General features: G+C 41.3%; 1 long non-coding RNA gene across 5 annotated transcripts in view; it reads left to right on the forward strand.

Moving 5' to 3' along the window:
• Positions 1-18,095, forward strand: part of LOC146822647 (uncharacterized) — a 332,500-nt gene that overhangs the window by 46,395 nt on the left and 268,010 nt on the right. For all 5 annotated transcript variants that reach the window (XR_014961810.1, XR_014961811.1, XR_014961809.1 and 2 more), the window contains exons 3-4: positions 6,123-6,256; positions 10,130-10,245. This is a non-coding gene — a long non-coding RNA (uncharacterized LOC146822647). The remainder of the gene's footprint in view (positions 1-6,122; positions 6,257-10,129; positions 10,246-18,095) is intronic.

Genomic DNA, 18,095 nt, shown 5'->3' on the forward strand with positions numbered 1-18,095 from the left:
CAAGGCCCATAACACCCACCTCCCTGAGTCGTTGAATTAAAATCCCATGCGAAACCGTGTCAAATGCGGCACTGAGATCCAACAATATCAGTGCCGCAGTCTGACCTGAATCAAGCGTGACACGCAGATGATCTGTCATAAAGAGCAGGGCGGTCTCGGTGCTATGACCAGCCCGAAAACCATTCTGGGAAGTGTCCAAAATGTTTGCCCCTATAAGATGTTTAGTCAGTACCTCGTTCACATGGGACACAACAACTTTGGAAGCCCAAGGGAGGAGGGAGATCGGGCGGTAGTTCTCGAGTTTAGACGGATCCGATGTAGGCTTTTTCAGAATCTTAGACCCTCACCAGGACCCACCTGAGTGAGTCCTGAGTGCCAAAGTGGTGTCCCATCAGTCCTGGATCCTTGGTTATGGTGCTAAAGATGCCTACATGGCTAAATATCAAAACTGAGGAATTAGAACATTTTTGGCCAAAAGCTGCTGTGAGAACCAGGAGGAGACCGGGACCAATCAACTCGCCTATCTGCCCAAGGTGGAATACCGGTCGGATTAACTTCACAGCTTCTCCTGTTACAGTCTTCTTTGCACCAGCAAATCCTTTTCAGTGGTCCTTCACCAAAGGGATATCTAGTCTCATTGAGCTGTCTTCAGGTACAGCCCTCTGCCTCTTTCAGCTGGAGATTTTGGACTTCCATTTCAGAGGCTAAGGGCCTGATTTAGATCTTGGCAGAGGGATTACTCTGTCACAACGGTGACTGATATCCCATCCACCAAAATATAAATCCCACAGGATATAATGGGATTTATTTTTCAGTGGACTTGATATCCATCACCGATGTGATGGAGTAACCTGTCTGCCAAGATCTAAATGAGGCTCTAAGTCCAGTCACAGAAATCTTCTTTGCGACTTTGACCAAAGGCTCCCCGATGATGACGCTTCCTCGCCAGACACATCCTACAGCCCTGCCCCACTGAATTTACCTTCTCAGCACATTTTTATCAAAATTCCTTTATGTCCGAAGATAAGCGCTGACTGGGCCCAATACACTTCTTTGATCCAAGCCAAGCTCCATCCCGGGCGGCCACATTTTTCAACTTTGACCCGACTAAAACTCCTCAGATGGCACTTTGATCTTTTAGGTGCTAGTTTTCGCTAGAAACTTAAAAAATCCATAGCTCCGTATATACTGATTAGAGTTTTGTTGTTTTGGTGTCAAATAATTTATTCAAACATACTCTATTTTTCTAAATTGGGGTGGGATTCTTCCTATGTTGTTTTTTCACTTTATTACTGTTTGTGTGCTTCATAAACACTTTACAAATTGCCTCTAAGTTGAGCTTGACTGCTTTTTGTGGTAAGCTACACAGGGTCAAGCACAGGTTTATTTAGTGACTTTTTGTGGTTCACCCTGCAAGGAATTGTGGCTGTTGCATTACCAGGGCTCACACCCCAGTCAACCAACAACCCAATTACAGGAATGATGTGTTTAGAGAGTGCCTTGTGACACTACATGTTATTGGCGGCTTACAGTATAACTTATAATATGGAATGTTTCCGATTATGTTAGTGTCAGGGCAAACCACTCACCTGAACTTCAGGTGGTTCCACTTGGGCAAAGATGGGTTCCAAAATCAATCTGAGAGCACACCAGACAACTATGATTAGAAACACTGTAACCTAGCGATCTCCCAAGGGGAAAGGGCAATGGGATGAGAGATAAAAAGAGAAAACTCCAAACGGTCTGTGGAATCCCTCACATCAAGTTGGTAGGTCAGGAAAGTAATGGAGGATGCTCTTGTGCATGAGGTTCAGATTCTGGGCTGAGATATACACTAGACAGATAAATAAAGAATATACATTATTGATTTGTTTAAAATTTAGCCAGTATTTCTATTATTCAATTACTCTTACTTTTCCACACATATTGCAGTATAACATAAATGTATGATGAAAGCAGCACTAGAAAGTCAGGTCAAATGTTCATCACGGAGTGACAGCATATGCCTTTTGCATTGAATAATAACCTATAGCCGAGTAAAAACATCATTGGTTACTAACCATATCTACTGTACCTGTAAACAAATGTATCCATATGTGTTTATAAGTAACAAGCATCACTATACCAAAGAATGGACTTGTTGGTTTTCTATAATTTCTTTTAACAGTTATTGTGAGATAGTAATAAAACACAGATCTGTTTTAACCTTCACAAATAAATAAAAGTGTGAATGCTGAGTAATCTTTAGCGCGCTGAAAAGATTTTGCTAATACCCTCTGTTCTCAAAAGTCACGATTCCCAGAAAGGATGCCTTTTCCTTTAAGGGTTAAATCAACAATCGTCACTGTGCGTGGTCACGCCTGGATTTCTGGCTGATCTCCAGGGATGCGGCGGCTTGGACTACTGAGGTATGGCACTTGCCGCGCACGCTGTCCGACCACGCACCATGTCTGTTACGGCTGACTCTCCCGGGATCATTCCCCCGAGCGTTTTCCTGGCAGCTTCCACCGCATGCTATGTTAGATGAGGCTTTCAGGGAAGAGATACGGAGGGATATCCTTGATTATTATGCTAATAATGAGGGGTCGTTGAGGACTGAAGCATCGCTCTGGGAGGCTTTTAAGGTGGTGATTAGAGGCCAATGTATTGCGAGGCAGGCGGGGATGTTAAAGGTGATTCGGGGTACGCTGGCCTCCCTGGAGGCCCATATTAAGGCACTAGAGGGGGATTTTTACTCCACAAATGACCCTCACATAGCGCAGAAAATTAAGGCCCTACTATTGGATTATGCGGAGGAGGCGCAGCGTGAAACAAAGTTCTTGGGCAAGTACGCTGAGGCGCGTCGGTACGGCGAGTGAGATAGGCCGGGTCGCACACTAGCTGGCTTGATTCGACCATCGCGATCAGCGACGTTTGTCAATGAGATTCGGAACCAGCAAGGAGACATGATTAGAGGTCACATGGGGGTGTCCAACGAATTTGCCGCATTTTACAATCGGCTATACACGACTACTCAGGGGTCGTGCGCTGAGGAGCTGAATGAGTTCCTTGACACTGTGGCACTGGTCTGGTTCAATGACGCGCATAGGAAATATATGGACCTCCCTTTTACAGTGGAAGATGTGACGCAGGTCATTAAAAGCCTACTCATGGGAAAGGCTCCAGGCCCTGATGGTCTAACCACGTACTTCTACAAGACGTACGTTGAGGAATTGGCCCCTCGTTTGCTGGAGGTGTACGGGGAGGCATGGAAGGTGGGGACCCTGCCTCCGTCTATGAGGGAGGCGACAATCATTACGCTATTAAAACCGGGAAAACCAGAGGAGGAGCTGGACTCTTACCGTCCACTCTCCATGATCAATGTAGATGTAAAGATCTTTGCTAGGCTGCTGGCTAACAGGTTGCAGCCTCTTTTGCCAATGATTGCCCTTCCGGATCAATCGGGATTTATCCCGTGAAGATCCACTTCTCATAATTTGCGAACGATATTCTCGGTGCTCCATTACTTACACCCAGACGAAAAAGCCGCGGTGGTGTTTCTGGACGCCACCAAGGCGTTCGATACGCTTAAATGGTCTTACCTCTTCTCCATCATCAGGCGCATGGGATTCAGTCCGCTTTTTATAAACTGCATCCGGCTGCTATATAACGCTCCTAAGGCGCGGGTACGGGTGAATGTTTTGCTATCAGATCCTTTTTCAATTTCACGTGGGACTAGACAGGGATGTCCACTATCCCCTTTACTATTTGCTGTTGCAATGGAGCCACTGGCGGCTCGGATCAGGCAACATCACACCGCAAGAGGAATTGGTTTCAGTAACCTGCTCATTTCCCTATATGCAAACGATGTAACGTTATATATTATAAACGCCGAGGTCAATCTCGATCCGTTGTTGAGAGAATTTATCCGATTTGGTGGGCTTTCGGGTGTTTATATTAATTGGGCCAAATCTGTGGTGTTCCCGTTGACAGATGGGACTCCCCAAGTAACATCAGAATTCCCCTTGCGCTGGGAGGCAGGAGAGGTGAAGTATTTGGGAGTTTGGGTCAGTCGTGATACGCAGGAGGTGTGGCACCTAAACTATGGCCGAACTATGATGTGGCTGGAGGACAAAGTACATGTTTAGGCACGGCTGCTGTTGTCCCTGGCTGGCAGGATTGCACTAGCCAAAATGGTCATTCTGCCCAAATTTTTATATTTGTTTGTTAATATACCGATCCCGATTACAAAACATTTTTTGAACATGCTTAAATCCCACCTCCTCACGCTGGCATGGGTGGGCAAGCAAGTCAGAGCGTCTTGGGACCTTGTGACCCTCCCATTGAGGCAGGGGGGTCCGGGGGCCCCGGATATGCACCTCTACGCATTGTGTACGCAAGCACAGGTTTTGCATTATTGGGTACACCAGACCCCATTCCAGCCACATGTTGCGGTGGAAACAGACGTAATGGCCCCAATCCCGCTTAAGGTGGCATTGTATCAAAAGCCTCGACGCCCTCGTGGTGACAAAGATTCGGCTGGTACCCTGTGTTGGGCGTGGGATGAACTGCGAAAGAGAGCGGGGCTTCCGCTGCTTCTGTTCCTCTACAGCAGAATCCATGGATTGCCTTGTATTCGGGACAGCATGAGCAAGACGCTAGTCAAGGCAATGCAACTCCAGACGTTTGGGGACTTGTACCCCGGAGACACGTTTCGACCTCCACCTGTTGCGCTCAAGGGTCAGGAGGTGCCATTTACTGAAAGTGAAAACTTCCTATACCATAAAATCCGCACGGCATGTCGTTCCTTGTGGGAGGACTTCCCGAGGGCGCTGCCCACTCTGCCTGCCCTGGAAAATGTGCTGAAATTCCCATCTTCGCGCAAATTGATCACTCGTCTATATACCCGTATGCAGTAGAATGCTCCGATTGTGACGCCTAACTCTCTTAAATATTGGAATGATGAGCTAGTTGAGGAGTTAACTGAAGAACACTGGGAATATTGTTGTGGGCAGCTACTGGAACTCTCCCCGAATTAAAGCTGCGATTGATCCATTTTAAGTATTTGCATAGATACTATAGGACTCCGGTGAGTCTCCATTGTATGGGTCTTCGTGCGGAGAGCGATTGCTGGAGATGTGGCCACATTCCGGCTACATTTCTACATGTGGCATGGCACTGCCCTAGGATAGCTGCTTTCTGGGTGGAAGTCTTCGATTCGGTGAATTATATACTAGGGGTGAAGCTGGATCCATCTCCCGTGATAGGCCTACTGGGATACGTGAAGGACACGCCACCTAAGCTACGTAAGCTGCACGCCCTCCTCCTTTTATTTGCTAAACGTCAGATTGCCGTACACTGGGGTCGGAAGAGGGTGCCCACTATTAAGGAGTGGGTCAGAGACATTACATATGGTCATACCCAACTGAGTACATTCTGGGAACTGATGCCACTTAATTCCAGACCCCGAAACATTTGGGACCCGTTCTTGGCTTGGAACATTAACTTGCAGAGGGAGGCTGGGCCCTCGGATGCGATGGCAGTGTAGTCCCCATTGTATTTGTGTTATGTCTATGCCTTATCTTTATTACCTATTATCCAGCGCAGGAGTCGCCGATCAGGGCGTATTAATGGGGGTGTGCACTTGTAATCGACCCTCTCAGGGGATGTTGTGTCAGGCAATCTCATATCTGTATACCATCTGATATACTGTGGACATGCTTGGTCATTTGAGTTATCTATAATTCATGTGCGATTTTGAGAAAGTGGGTGGGACGTGTTCTGTTATAATTATAATGGTCTAAGTAGATTCATCTGTCACTGCTTGATTCGACTATTCAATACGAAACTGGCTTGTTAATTTGGTTTGACGTTGTAGTATTGAAAATGTCAATAAACAAATTTTTTTTAAAAAAAGAACAAAAAAAGGGTTAAATCAACAATGTCATAAAAATTGTCTATGCATAAAGTAAAAATAACCAAAAAGTCACGCTTCCCAGAAAGGATACCTTTTCCTTTAAGAATTGAAGCAATGACGTCTTCAAAATTGTCTTTCCATGAATTTAAATACTGTTCCTTTTTCCTCAAATGTAAACAAAGAAAAGGTTTGCCTTTACCCTAATGTTTGTGCTCTTCCTTTCCAGGATACTAGTAGTCTGACAAGGGATTGAACTGGAGCGCAGGCGCAGGAGACTAAGAGTCCGAAGACCGTCCTTCACAGAAGCAGCCCAAGAAATTAAACTGCAGGACCGAAGACAGAAGAAGCCGATGAAGACAGGTAAGTGTTTAGGAATCAACAAGACTAAGATCGGATTGTCTGTACTGCCAGGTTTATATAGCATTGCATACCTGTGTCTTTATACCATTAAATGCAGGCACGTTTACTCTTGAAAAGCTTACACGTGGGTTGAGTTTCCTTATTTGCATAGAAGCACGCACCTCTTTTTTCTGTTAATGAATGCATGTGTGCTGAAGCGTTTCTTATTTGCATAGTAGCATGTTAAAGCCAAAAACATTTCTTTGTGAACATGTTATTTCCTGAATTATAAATATGTGTCAATACTGCTGGAAAATACCTGTCTGCTGTTTACCAATTGCTTTAAAGCTAATGGCATGCACTGAGAGCGTAAATAAAAAGACATAAACGTTATTATAGTAGCATTACACAAGCATTATATAAACTGTTGTTGTGCTGCAAACTATTGTGTACATACACTGTTGTAGTGCTGCAACCCAAATTTCAGTATGACTACATTACATACACTATTGTCGTGCTGCAGAATATTGTGCATGGCAACAGTGCGACTGGTTATGAGCAAAGAGAGGCCCATGACAGTCCTCCAGCTGAAAGACAGCCTTACTGAGCATGGTTTGGAGGGATTGAGAGCATGAAACCGTTTGGCAAGACGGGGAGCATGTACCAAAGATGGAGTCTCCCAGGATCTTTCAGATGAATCGTAACCCTTCCAATCTAACAAGTAGTACAGTTCCCCATGAATGTGTTTGGCATCCAAGATATGGTGCACCTCGTACTCATAGTGATCACCTACCAGATTAGGGGGTGGAGGATTGTCTTTACATGTTTGTCGGTGATATGGTTCAAGAAGGGACATGAAAGATGGGATGGATGTCATAATGTTTGGGAAGTTGTAATTGGACTGTGACTGGGTTAAGAATTTAAGTGATTGGATAAGGACCAATAAATCTAGGCTGTAACCTTCTAGGACCGTCTAAGCTGATATTTCTTGTTGACAACTATACCATATCTCCTGTTCCATAATGTGGTTCTGGGATTCTATATTTATCTGCCTGCTTCTTGATGTCTTGTTGATTTTGAGCAAGACATTTGCTAGCTTGTTCTTGTATGTACAGTAGTTGTTGTATGTTGGTAGATACTGAAGGCATAAGTGTGGACTGCATTTGAAGAATTGCAGGAATGAAATGTGGATGGTGGCCTGTAAGAAAATAAAATGGTGACCATCCTAAGGCTGAATGTATGTTATTATTCTGTGCAAATTCAACCAGAAATATTGCTTGATCCCACTGAGGAATTGATGTTGATGTTACACACCTTAATATCTGCTCAAAACTCTGGTTAACATGTTCCGTCTGCTCATCCGTTTGAGGATGGAAAGCAGATCAAAGGGCAACTTCTATTTCCAGTAGTGAACGTAGTGTTTCCTAAAGTTTTGATGTGAATTGTGGATCCCTATCGGAAATAATTCTACTGGGGAGACCATGCAATCACACAATTTCACTAATAAAGATGTTGCTAAATTAGACATCTGTGGGTATTTTTTTTAAATGGAATGAAATAACTCATTTTGGACACTAAATCAACTACTACTAACAATGTGGTGTATTTGTTTTATTCAAGTAAATTTGAAATATAACCTACACTAATGGTATGCCAGGGTAGCGTTGGGATAGGTAATGGTTGTAGGAGTCCAACTGGAAGTATGTGTGTGATTTTATTACACACGCAGACAGAACATGTGGCTACGTATGCTTGTACATCCTTCCTAATTGTTTTCCACCAAAAGTTTCGTAGACAACTGTCAAGTGTTTTTTGCACACTAGGATGGCCTGCTAGGACTGTGTCATGATGCCAATGTAGTATCTGTTGTTGCAATTGTTCTTGAGGAATAAAAATTCTATTCTTATAGAAAAAATATCTATCTCTTGTACTTCTTTCTGGAACTACTACTATACTCTAATAGCATTACAAAAGTATTATATACAATGTGTTGGCCTGCAAAATATTGTGTACATTCACTGTTGTTGTGCTGCAACACAAATGACATTATGGCTACATTACATACACTATTATTGTGCTGCAGAATATTGAGCATGGTAACAGTGCGACTGGTTATGAGAAGAGAGGCCCATGACAGTTAGTGTGTCTTGCACCATGAAGTCGTCACCGATTATAAACGGTGATAAAACTATAGCAGGTAGGTGTCCAATGTAGGTCCACATGTTTTCTGTGTCTTCTATCTGTTTCACAACCTACAATTCCCTCCCATACCCAATTTAAGATTTTCCTTATCATTGCTTCTCCTCTTTCTTTCTATTTGTCATATCACTTTACCTTACATTCTACTACTGTATCCATCTTTTAATTAGCTGTTCTTTTTCTCCTCACCCATTTCTCCTCTCATTTTATAGAAATGTAAGTAGGATAAAGGTGGAATTCTGCTCTAATGATTCATAAGGATGGGAGATAGTGGATGCATTAGTGAAAATTCAATAGTTATATTACACTGTCATGCAGACCTTTGAGCTCAAGCTACTCTATAGTGCAGAGACCTTGGGCACTATAGATAAAGCTATTAAGCATATCTGCAGTTTAAATATTGTATAAGGACACTGTGTATGATTTAATTATAGTATTCGTTATAATGTGGGGTGTTCATGATCTGCTTACTATGGCTTCCCCGCTTAAGAAATCAGTGAGGGTAATGGAGTAAAAAATGAAGGCAGGTAAATAGTGTCCAATGGACGTCTATGTTGTAGCTCTCTCCTGTGCTTTATACCCTGCCATTTTGTTCCATATGCAATATGAGACTTTTATCTATTCTCTCTTTTCTACTTCTCTTCATTCCTTTTATTTTCCAAATTACTTTCCTTTGCTTTCTAGTATGATACTGATCCCTTTTCATCTCCTTCGCTTTTCTTTGCTTTGTTTATGTTACCTATTTGGTGCTCCCATCATAGAAACGCAAGTATGAAGATGGTGGTGGTTAGTACTGGTGCACAACAATGTTTGGAACACTGATTTCATTAGAGAAAGGTAGATGTTGTTATGCCACTGAGCTAGACCGATGAGGCCAAGTTGTATTATAGAGTCGAGACTCTAGCCATTATAAAATAAGATGTTAGATGATTGCCACGTTTAAATAGTATCTAATGACACTATATATTATTTACTTACAGTATCACCTGTAGTATTGAATGTTTTTGATTACCTTAGTGTGTCTTGCACATTTAAAAAGTTACAGGTTATAAAGGTGCTTAAAGTATAGAAAATTGAAGTTGTCTAATGTAGGTCTATAATTTTGCTCTGTCCTGTATTTACTGCCTTGGACCCGCTCATTCCCTTTTATATCCACTTTCTACTTTCTCCGTCCTCTGTTCTCCTTTCGCTTCTTTCCCATCCTTTCCCAAATCCCTGTACACCACTTTCAACTACTGAATCCATTCTTCTTACTCTCCTTTGCTTTGCCTTCTCCCTTCAAAAAACACATTTATTCTCTACCTCACACAAAAGGAAGTGTGAGGGGGTTGTTCTTCCACACAATTGGAGAAGTTAAAGCAAAATTGTTTTCAGTAGTGTGAATTACATGTTTCTATGACTTTGTGAACCAGACCTTTTATCTATAGGGTTGAGACAGTAGGCCTTAGGAAAAGAACATTGTATATATGGCATTAAAATCGTGTAGAATGAGAGCATGCACTACTTAGTTATAGTATTAGGGTATGTATGGGGGTGTTCTTTATCAGCTAATTGTATTTTCTCTAGTTAGTAAATGACTAACTGCAATGGAGATAAAAATATTGGCCCAAGAGGATAATTAATGTTCATGTTTTTGCTGCTTTTTTCTGCCCACTGCTTTTCACTCTCCAATTTGTATTCTATGCTCTTTGTTAGAATATTGAAATTAGTGAAACGCCCGGCTCTTCATCTGGAGGGAATGGACAGTTCTCTGTTATCTGGGTACAACTCTGATGTAACAAGAATTTTCAGAAGAAATTCAAATTACATAGGTGAGTGAGAAAACTGAACGAGTACTATATGTTTCCAATGATAAAATCACTGGGGAGAATGTGCTAGACAGTTTTAGGAAAGAAATCCCTAATTTGAAGGCAACAACAGCAGGAATTCCAAATAAAGTAAGTGTTTGTTGCTGCAGTAGAAATCAAAGACTAAAAAGGTAGACATCAACTCAAAGATTGAAGGCAGAGATCTAGTGCAGTTAATATTGCACCTTACCTTCCAGCTTAGGAACGGTTCGATGTATGTGTCAGCCAAGGTGTCTACAAATACTGTTAATAAAATGCCAGCAGGAGACAGTCAAGATAACTTGGTGATCTCTCCAATTCATGCTGAGCTGTACTTGCTGAATGTTTGAGAGCATTGTTATCTAGTCTGTGCACCCTTTTCAAGCTATGGTTAGCATGCAGACAAAAACTGCATCAAAGCTTTTGGTGTGGAGAAAGACATTGAAGAACCATTAGTGGTTTTAGTGAATGGTTTGCCAACATAAAGCTAGAGAAATTTTCAAGAACTTTTTATCTTAGATAATGCGAAGAAAGCCATACTTGAAAGCAGATAACACGTATTACAAAGATATAGACATAGATTAACATTTGTCTTCAGTTAGCACATAGCCTTCAAATTCTAGAAAGAATGGTCAGTTTCAGAGGGTAGATCCTGCTAAAGTAGAAAATATCTGTACTACAGTATTCATCCACTACACTCAATACATGCCATGGGTGAAGCCTAGGAGTTGTATCAAATGAGGCAGGCAAAATGTGAGTTAATTAGTGTGTGGGAAAAGAGTTTAGAAGTCTATTTGTTTTTCTTTTTCCTTTCATACAGGAGAAGAAGGTTATTACAATGATCGTCAAGCAAAAATTCTTGCTTCTGACTATCAACCACAATCTGACAATCCATGGTTTAAACAGAACATTGCATATCTTTTTCATCTTCTGTTTGAAAGTGAACGTGTTGTTGTGGGTTATGAGAAAGCACATATTCTCAAAACAGGAGCATGATACCCTTATAGGAGTGCCAGAAAATGTCTCAAGAAATTTTAGTTAAAGATTAAATTCTTGAGTGCAACCTGATAAATCTCAAGGCATGCCAACTTGGTACAAATGGGTACTGGTTCTGTTGATACATCGAGTTAGTGTTATTGCATAGTGTAGATGCTCAGACCTGATTCATAATTCTCAGATTCGCCAAGTAACCCCGGGCGGATACTTCCGCTCCGCACGCGGAGTGTGCGGAGATTTGCCCTTCTGCGTTTCGCGGAGAAGGCAAATCTCTGCACAATCTGCAGCAGAGCAGAAATGGCCAGCCCCCGCCTCTACCCCCACTATTAACAAGTAAGTCCTCCGCCCTCGGGAGCCCTCCCACCCCGACAGACCACGCGCAGAACCTCGGCATCCTCCCAGACTCCTCCCTCACCATGACCCACCAGATCAACGCTGTCGCCTCCACTAGCTACAACTGCCTCTGAAAGACCTTCAAATGGATCCCCCCAAACACAGAAAAACCGTCAACCACGCACTCATAACCAGCAGACTGGACTACGGAAATGCCTTCTACGCCAGCATCGACAAGACCCTCCTACACAAGCTCCAAACAATCCAGAACACCATGGCCATACTCGTGCTCGGGACTCCTCTGCACGAACACATGACGCAGGACATTTGCGACCTACACTGGCTCCCCGTTGAGAAGAGAATAACCTTCAAACTTCTCACCCACACCTACAAATCCCTCCACAACATCAGTCCCAAATACCTCAACGAAAGAATCTGCTTCCACGCACCCAAAAGGAATCTCCGATCCACCGACCTCGCCCTAGCAGATATCCCCGCATGCGCAGAAGCAGAGCAGGAGGAAGGGCGTTCTCCTACATCGCAGCCAAGACCTGGAACAAGCTCCCAATCAGCATCAGACACCCCCTGAACCTGCATGCCTTCAGGAAGGACCTCAAGACCTTGCTCTTCGACTGAGTTGGAGCTGCCCACCTCCCCCCCCAGCGCCTTGAGACCCTCATGGGTGAGTAGTGCGATCTATAAACTACCTGATTGATTGATTGAAGTAAACATTAATTAAAAATACATTTAAAACCACTGACCTCTGTACTGCTGCGTCCCTGGGCTCCCCTCCTCCTCTTCCTCACCCTATTGGTAATCCTTATGAAAACTGTGCATGCACACGCGCCCATGCATGCGCATTTCTCGCAAGAATAGGTGGGGGTGGAGGCGGGTGGCATAGCGGAGCTCCACGGAGCTTGTTTGCAACTCCGTGGACCTCCGCGTAGCCTAGCTATGCCCAGGGTTAGTGCCAGGTATGCTTGGGATGATCTCCACAAGTTTCAGAGGCAAGCAAATTCAAATTTTGCTGGTATCATATTTAAGGCACCTGCAGATTTGTGTTCCATGGATCCAGCAAATGTTTGTAGGTACTTTAATCATAGGTTTCAAGCCATAATTCACTTTATTTGCAACAAACATTTCTCCACTTGGTGGGATTGTTGACTATTTTTGGAGGGGAATCCCAAGTGTGAGACACCCCACACATTCATGTGAAAGTGTGCATAAAAAGTGCTCTAAACCTCAGAGGGGACAGTGACAAATCAGTTTTGTCATTTATTGAGCATTATGTTTCTGGTTAGATTCCAAATAAAACTCAGAATAGAATCTTTAGATTGCAAGTGTTGTGATTTTGGTCCACAAATGTGGAAAGTAACTATTGTTAAAGATACAAAGCAAAAAGGAAATACTGCACAAAGTGTTGCTTTGATTTCCCTAGGTATGTGATTTCTAAAGGGAGAATAAATAATTTCATGTCTGCAGTCAGACATACTGCCACTGGAAAATCAGCCAAAAATATATACAGCATCAAGAGAAATGAGGCTTTCAAACGTATTAATGACAACAACCCTGTCATTTTGTCTCTGTGGAATGAAAATGTGTACAATCAGTGTGTTGAAGACATTTCCACTGCATTTTGCATGATACATCACTATCTATATCACAATGTCTGAAAAGACAAAAATTAAGGACGCATGGGAAGAGATCTCAGCAGAGAAATATTTATCTAAGAAATTGTATAGCTTAAATTTGAAGATACTTTCCTGCAAGGATATATGTTAGTATAAAGAATGAAATTGGTTGAGTTCCTTCTGCTTATACAGCAAGAGTAGGAAAATCCTTTGGATTCGTCCTGTAGCAACAGGAATACAAGTGTTAAAGTCCTTTGCAAAGATACAGTATCCCGCCCATTCAGAACCAAGTTTTCCTGACATTGTAAAAACCAACATGCTAGATGCTTATTTTCCAAATCGAAGAATTCATTTAGAGTACTTATGTCTGTATGAAGTAGGTCCATTCTACATATACAGAAACAATGCTGAGGATAATATAGCAGCAGGTTGCTTTGCTGTTCCAGACTACAATGGTGAGACATGGCTAAAAAAGTCTCAATAATCATTGTAAGCTGACTTGACAGACTGCAGAAAAAAGTGCATTTACATGGCTTTTCTGCAATTGTGTAAACTTTAGTGTATTGAGAAACAGCTTTTAAGTCAGTATGACTTATGAGGATGTTTTCAATGCAGTGAAAGTTCGCAGTTAGTGTCCAGTGTATCCAACTTACTTAAAAAATTGTAATGAAGAAATTCAACAAGAGTAAACTAAAATTGCAAAAGACGGTTGTCTTGGGAGTAAGAGTTAAGGAATGGGTAGTCAAGATATACCCTGAGTTAAAAAAAACACTTTGGATTAAGTGAGTCCATTATATCACACCTTAATGAAAAATAGTTAAAGATTTTCAGTGACTATACAGCATTAGTTGACCATGGAATTTTGCATGAGAAATTTGAATGTACTTCAAACACATTCAAGCCAGCACTTATCTATGTTAGTAGTCAGAGAGGCACTACGCAATGTTTAATTATAGAAGTGCTTACTACATATGTACAAAAAAGAAATATTGCAACCTTTAATGTGTTGTCACAGCACCTACTGGTCGCATACAACATAACATGTATAACTTTGCATCATCTTCTAATCTTACCAGTGAAACATGAATACAAATAGGAGTTCTTTAAGTTATCTGATGATGCTTGAAGTTCAAAGGGTTCTTCTTAAGAAATTGGAAGGCCATATTATTGGTGAGGTTGGCGTGGCTACAAATTTGATGCTATTCTAAATTCACTTGACAATGCATGAAGTTTTCAGAACAAACTATGACACACTAAATGAGAGGAAAACATGTCATAGTCCTTGATGACCTTCTTCAGCTGACTCCTGTTAAAGGGCAGCTAGTTTTCAAAAAGCTGCTGCATGAGCAAACAAGAAACTCCTTGGGCATCGTTGGAAATTCCCAAAATAGAGCTAAAATTCCAATATGCTGCATTAACTTGGAATATGAGACATGCTGCAGATATGAAGTATGCCAGCTTGCTGTGAGACATTAGAATAAGTGTAGTAGGTATTTATCATCAGATTATCGTTGCTCCCACTTTTCGTTGGCATTCGATATGTAGGAGGGACATTCTAAAGTTGACACAAGACATTTTATTAGACTGTTTAAAAATAGATGGGTGCAATAGAATAAAATGGCTGCAATTTATCAAAAACGCCCTAAACCGTATTGGCCTACCAAATTTATTCGATGACCCATCGTTCTGTTCTTCCATTTCTAGAACGAATTTGAAAATGCTCATCATTGAAAGCAGGTTGAGGAGGGATGGGAAATAAATCAACTCAAACCTAGGGTGAGACAATTTCACTCTGACCCCAAAACAAAATCTTTGGGTTTTAATTATTTAACGTTTGTGACAAATCAGCACCATAGATTTTTGTTGATAAGATTTCGCATGAATTACATTCCATTAATGCTTAGATTCCTTGCTAACATTCACTCATTGAATGATTTGATTCTCTGCCCTTGTAACTCCTCACCCACTCAATGTGTCCTTTATCTGCTATGTATTTGTCCTTTATATAGAGAGGAAAAAATTTCTCTGTCCTATCCTACGTAAGTCAGGGCTGAGGCAATGTCAACCAGCACTATTTCTTTTAAAAAACTTTCTGACCCGTATATTTGTTCTTGTGTGGCCAAGTTTTTACAAAGTGCCATAAAGACTAGCAAAAGTCAAACGTGAAGATAATTTGACACAATTTATAACAGTTTATCTAATTTTTAAGTATTTTATAAACTTGATTGTAATTTTAAGCATTTTTAAATGTGTTTCTTACTTTATGTGATATTAGAACACTTTTTATGCTCTTTCTTACAACTAGCGAAATAAATTATTTTGACTGACTGAGGTGTAGTAAGTCAAGAGGCTAAAAAAGTTCTCCAAAGTTGTATATTTGCTATTCTATTTCCAAATCATCTCTGATTATAATGGCGGAACTCAACAAAATTTATAAACAAATTGTAGGTCGCTTTCCAACAATGAATGATTGTGCACAGTTTAATATAAAAATGTTACAATTAGGTAGCAGGAAAATATTCAGCTTTGCACAGTAGTCAAGATGGATCATTAAAGATTAAACCTACCACTATGTCAAATAATAGTGAAGAAGCTTGATGAACTTGAAAATTAATTTCTGGGTACAGCTGGTTTAGAAAAACTTGAAGGCTCTGAAAAATTCAAGGATTGTTTTGCATCGTAATTTGAATGTAGAGCAGGGTCTAGTAACCGGTGAGATAAGAAATATGGTAGAGTTCATTACATATCCCAACAGAACGGATTGTGTGTTGTTGTGGTCAGTTTTGACCACGTAGTGTAACCCAGACAAATAGGTACACACAGTGCTCAATTTCTGTTAGTGAAAGAGCCCTGTAAGTGCATAAAGAACAATTTCCTCAGTTATTTGCTTATATTTTTACCATCCATGAAACTAAAAGATTACGTTTAGATGCAACAATGATAAATATAGGTCAACACTTTTTGTTAGGATGGGATGCCTTATGTTGCACTGTCCCATTTTAGGTCAATTTCTGGACTGCACCATCTTGATTTTGATGAGAGCAAAGTAGATGCAGACAGCTCATGTGTTAGAGAGTACACTTTGATTGAGAAGTTTGCATGCTCCTCACCTGGAATAATATCCAATTCCTCTAAACCATGTATTCTTCCAAAAATTGGAAATTTGAGAAAGTACAGTAAATAAAAGAGGTACAAACTTTACAGAGACAAAGAATTATCAGCATAAAAAAGTGAAACCGGATGACATAAAAGATATGGAAGGAGTTCAATTTTCAAATTTATCTGCAGTGAACTGCCACCGTGATGTAAATGTTATTTTTCAGTTTGCTTGATTTCTTCACGAAATCAAGGAGAACACAGATACGACACTATGTAGAGCACTGTCAACTCTATGTAAGACAGAGCAAGGTAACAAATATGCATCTCATTCTGTTACAGGTATTCAAAATACTATTGACATGTTGTACAGGTAGAGCACAGTTTACCTTAAACTCTCAAGAAAATGCCCAGGAAATTATCATGGTAGTTCTAGATATTCTAGAAAAGGGAAGATTCCAATTGATGAATTATGTAGACTTAAGTATGCCTGGAAATTGGAATGTGTGAATTGTCACTATTCTTCCAGGACGTACACTGGTTCAGAGTGATTTGTGTCTTTAACCACTTCAGATTGAAAATCAATGTCATCTAATAGCTTAGATGACAGATTTAACACCCCCAAGGGGGTGTTAAATCTTAATTAATATTTTAGACGAAGTGAGACTTTGCTATTCTATGTGTTTTTAAGGCAGAATTAAATACGTAATTTTAACCCCTCGCACTGTAAAGACCTGTGTTAATGCTCTGGTGGGCCTGGGATTAACGATCGGGAGAGCAATGCTGACACGCTTCCCTGGCCTTAAAAAGAGCCGATGACGCGACCGCGCCACGAACGCACGCAGTGGGCGCGCCGATGGCAAGCCCGTCTGCGCCCGTCGGCACCCGACCGGGTCCAGGGGCCAGAACCCCTGCCCGTTGCACTGGGGAAACCATCTTCTATACCAAGGAAAAACTTAACTCCTTCAAAGAAGCACCAAAAAGTAACTGCCTACATACTATGTCCCCAAATAGTCTCATTAGGCGCTGCCAAACTTGTGGTTTTAAATTTTGTCACATGCTTGAAATACCCACAGTTCACAGTAATACAGAAACAATTAAAATGTTTTTACTGAACTGCCACTCATTAGTTAAACATTCGATAGAAATCTACCTCTTACTTGAAGCGGAAAGCCCGGACGTTCTCTTTCTAACAGAGACATGGTTGAATAACGAGGCTGACCCTATGATTGTCCAGGCACTCCCCCCAGGTTATGGAATTCTGAGGCTGGATTGAGATATAGGCAGAGGGGGTGGACTAGCCATCATATATAAGAATAAATTCAACTGTCATTCCTCTAATAATCCCCTACCAGACTGTGAAAGTATATATTTTACCTTAAACATTTCGCATGTTAGGACCTTCTCAGGGATATTAATTTATCGACTCCCAGGTGCCTTAGGTAATTTCTGCAAAGATCTCCCTGATACTGTGGCTAATTTAGCCAGCTCTCTTCCAAATCTGACCCTCTTAGGGGACTTTAATCTACATTTTGATGACACCTTGTCCCCACCAAGAGTGGAACTTGTAGAAGGTCTGGAATCACTCCAACTGAATCAATTAGTTAAAAGACCTACTCATTGTAAAGGCCATCTACTGGACCCGATTTTCTCAAATATCTCTGATCTTTGGGTTAAGGATTCTATTCCAGTTCCTTGGACCGACCATTTTTTAATCCCATTTTCATGGACAGTACAGAATGTAATTGCTCCGACCGAGAAAACTAAAAAATTGGTACA

Source organism: Triturus cristatus, chromosome 5_2 (genome assembly GCF_964204655.1).
Source record: "Triturus cristatus chromosome 5_2, aTriCri1.1, whole genome shotgun sequence".
In the NCBI taxonomy this organism is placed as follows: domain Eukaryota; kingdom Metazoa; phylum Chordata; class Amphibia; order Caudata; family Salamandridae; genus Triturus; species Triturus cristatus.